At 38.9% G+C, this 4357-nt stretch overlaps 1 protein-coding gene across 1 annotated transcript in view; it reads right to left on the reverse strand.

Annotated features, from left to right (window-relative positions):
• lingo1a (leucine rich repeat and Ig domain containing 1a) overlaps positions 1 to 4357 on the reverse strand; it is a 130439-nt gene that overhangs the window by 64844 nt on the left and 61238 nt on the right. The window contains exon 2 of the mRNA XM_032523448.1: positions 4045 to 4190. The gene's annotated coding sequence lies outside the window, so the exon portion shown is untranslated. The remainder of the gene's footprint in view (positions 1 to 4044; positions 4191 to 4357) is intronic.

Consider the following 4357-nt stretch of genomic DNA (forward strand, 5'->3'; position numbering starts at 1 on the left):
TGAAATACCACTTGATGGCCAAGTACACAGCTAATGAGAATTCTCCCCCCCACCCTCATCAAAGTATTTCTTCACCCTTTTATTGATGGACAGTGTTACATTATGTGAGATTATTTGCTCCGAGTGTAAATGACTGCTCCCAATGGGAATGTTACGTGTGAAATTGAACCCTACAGTAGGCAATATGCCAATGTTATTTTCAATAAAAAAACATTTGCACAAAGCAAGCTGATCCACTTTTCCATGTTAAGAGCATTACAATGAGAATTAATAATTGGACAAAAATAAATCAAGGGACATTTAGAAGTGATAAAAATGTGCAATTAATTGTAACTTAACTATGACATTATTGCGATTAATGGCGATTAAATATTTTAATCATTTGACAGCACTAATTGTATATATAATGAGCTAACGAGATAGTACGCTCCCAACATGCAGTTTTATCCAGATCTTTTTTAATTGGTGTTGATCCTTCAAATCTTTTCCAATAATAACAGGTTTAAAATCATCTTCTGTAACTTATGTGTAAGCCACTTCAGACAAAAGCGTCTGCCGCAATCTACCTGTTCTAAGTTAAGACTGTTGTTAAAAAACTATGATATATTTGATTGTGTAATGACTGTAAAGTCACAGTGGGTTTCAATATTAGTAATAAAGACAAAAAAAAGACGTTAGGAAGGTTTTAACTCAATCCATTCAGAGACATGGTATCCTATGCTATTTTGCATGTTGGCACCTTATGGTGGCGCTGAAAATACAATAAAGAAAAGCCCCACTAGCTGGCCTGCATGTCTCATACATCTTCACTCATGCGGAAGGCCGTCCATCAGTTTTACTGCACATCGGCTTCCTCACAGCGCAGCATCAATGAATGATGGCCCTAAGTGCAACTAGATAACTACGGCAGGGGATGATAAAAATGTGAAAACACACATCCTAGACAGGAAATTGGCCATTTTGGAGCAATTGACACAGAGGAGCTAAAGTGATGGCACTTCCTGTAATGCTCATCCCTTGAAAAGCAGAGATGTCTGGTTGTCCGCTGGGAGATAGCTACCGTCTACTGGACATATTACTGAGGTGCACTAACCTAATAGATCTCTTTTCATTTTTTTCTCTGTAGCTTATTCTTCCAATTTAGCTGTCATAGAGTCAAACCTAAGACATGTCATAAAGTCAAACCCAAGACAGGCTGCCATGGAAAAAGTTTCAGTCAATATCCTGGTCATCTGCAATGAAAGAAAATCAATTATACTTAGGGAATGGAGAGATAATATGAGGTAGAGTCATCAGAAGTGCTGGAATTACATAATGGCTTAGTAAAAGTAAGACAGTGAGAAAAAGTGAATCTGAACCTATGAAAATGGATCGTTGGTGCCTAATGGCGTGTGGAATATTGAAAGAGACGGGCAGGCATATGGAATTATGTGGTGACTCAATTGTACATCTGAGTGTAACGGTACCTGTTAAAACACAGGACTTTTAAGCAAGGGAGCTGATTTTGCTTCCCAAGGAAAACAGAAGACTTTCACTCAGGAAATGTGTGTTCCTTGCGAGTGTTTTCATACTATGACAACCCCTCTTAGTCTGCCTCCCAGTCATGTTCTGCTTCTATTCTGCAGGTACTGAGAGTGGGCGGGTAGGTTGAGCTGGGAGGGTCGTCTGTGCCTGGCCATCTGGGCATGGCTTACAGAAAGCGTAAAAAAAAGACTGCCCTCCAGGGAGTCTCACTCTCTCTCAGCTGGTCCTATTGCATAATCCACCATTTTGTTCTTTGTTTGGTTTGTTGCACCTTATAACACACATCATACCATGCATTCACCCATCCACACATGGCAAACATGACTGATGTCTTCTACATTTACACACCCCACTGTTACATTTATGTTGTGTTATTAGTCTATTTATTTAAATAAAAATACTTTTTGGTTATTCTATCTGTGTGTGACCCCCCTTTTGTTGCTGGCCTTGAGCCAGGCAGTAACAATACAAACTACAATCTTTTCCTAAACTTAACTAGTTGTTTTGGTACCACAATCTCCACCAAAATGATCGGCAGCTGGTGGTGCTCTGTACACAGTCACCTATTCTCGGGTAAGTGAACCACCAACTACTGCCGACCTGATGGAGCACCATGCGTAGCACCGCAGCCAGTGGCACGAAGTTCTAAAGGAGCTTAAACAGCTAGCAACTTCCGCTCTGTAGCACAGAGCTTTGTAGCCGATGTCACGTGACCAGTCGGAGGTCTCCTCCTAGTTTTCGTATAATCATGCGTTTTAATGTACATAACTTTTCGTACAATGTCATACGTACCCATTCACAAGAATGCGTTGAATAACAATAATGATATTTAAATCTGAAAAAGTATGTTTTCATTCTTAACCTCATTTTTTTCTCTCTCATCCTTTATCTCTCTACTTTTATCCACCACGTATGAAATAGTAAATTTTTTTGATAATGACCATAATTCTACAGCTGCTATCCCAGGGTTCTGCACATTAGAGGTCAGCAGTCCTTTCTTATCCTTTCTTCTGCAATCAAGAAATTACATACCACCTCTATGACATGAATAATTGGCAATCATACCAATTGAACATAGACTATTTTGTCTTCTTTTTAACATTCATGGTAAGATTCCAATTTTCCATAGTTAAAACTACTGTATACAAGTGGGTGTGAAAACCACTTCAGTGCTGATTAATAATTCATTTCTGTATTGTCAGAAAGTGTTACTGGTCCAATGCTTATCGAGACCAGATGATTGCATTGCAGAGATGGATTTTCTCATTGACCAGCCATAAATAAAATGTTCTGCTCTTGATTAGGCAAAACAACTTAAAAGGAGAGTGGAGGAGAATTTTTGGCACTACAGCAATCATAGTGATAAGAAGTTCATTAATTTTGTGTTTAGCACATAATTTCATAAATCTAATAAACCCCAAAAAATAGTCCACTTTAAAAGCAGGGTCTCACAAACATACATTAAAACACTCTGAAAGCTTTTGCCACAGCACTCATTTAACAGTACAGTGGTGGAGTAAAGTAGAAAAATATACTCTGCCTCTCAGAAAATACATTTATATAATATACAACAAGAAATATGTTTAGAAGAAAACTTTGTTAATGCATGTATCTGCCAAGTTGCAAAAGTGTTGATTAGGGCTGGGTATCAGCCAAAATAACCTAGTACCAGGTATAATCTTCTCCAGTCAAACAATACTTGAATTTGAGTCTTTGGGTACCCAGATCTAGAAAACAATGACTCTTTGTATGGTTCTGCTTGTAGCCAATCACCGCAAGCATTCTTCAAATTAATGCAACATGTCATTGGTCCACTGTTGTAGCAGCTATAACGCACACAGTCTGTAGTGTGGTAAAGTCAAATGCAGTGTATATACAGAGTCCACAGGTAAGCGTGCTGAGATCCTTCAATTTACATGAGGGGTACTGAATGAAGTTGTCTTGGTTTAAAACTGTCCACAGTGACTTGAAGCATGAGACACAATGGGTTTACTGTTACCATATATTGTCCCCTAACCTTATTCAAAGGCCTTGTGTTGTCTACACCTAACCCCACACATGACCCAATGTGAAAACCCTGTAATATAGTCACTAATCATTGGTTTGAAATGCCCCAAACATCTGCTTTAGAAGCACCTAAAGTCCATCTAGAAGTCCATGCATTCTAAGGGATGTGTTGGTTGACATGTATGGCGAAGTGATGTTTATTTAAATAAATGAACTCAGGTGAGAGGATCAGATGTTTCAACACTTGAAATGTCTTTGTGACCGCTGTAAGATTACTCTGCATTGTTAAGCCTGGTTTGATAGCAAATTCACTTTTCCATGCCAGTTGTTGTGGTGCTGTTTTCTCAATATTTCCCTTAACTGTGCTAATTGTTGTCTCGTTTCAAAATGTGTCAGATAAGGCCTGCAAAATCAATGCATATCAGTGCGTTGATGTCAGAAACAATGTCAGAACTAAAATTACGTGTGCTGATCAGCAGGAATGTCTTATAATTGGGTAGTGCAATTACTCACAGGCAGTATTTGCTGTCCTGCTGATTCCAAAGAGGTGCTGGAGCTGCTTACTGCGCAGAAGGCGGTACGCTGAAGGTGTGAGGTGTGCAACGTCTCCCCCTAATCGACATACCCTCGCAGCATTCCCTCTTCACTTTATCATCCACCTGCAAGAACAAAGCAAACGGGAAACCTTACTACTGAGTTTTCATTTCTAAAAGTGACCTTTGGAGGAAGTATAACAGCATGAAGATAAATCCTTTATTCAAACAACAGCCACAATAGTAATAATAATACATTTAATATGCAATGCACTTTATATTTACGCAAATCC

This window comes from Etheostoma spectabile, chromosome 8, assembly GCF_008692095.1.
Source record: "Etheostoma spectabile isolate EspeVRDwgs_2016 chromosome 8, UIUC_Espe_1.0, whole genome shotgun sequence".
Classification (NCBI taxonomy): Eukaryota; Metazoa; Chordata; class Actinopteri; order Perciformes; family Percidae; genus Etheostoma; species Etheostoma spectabile.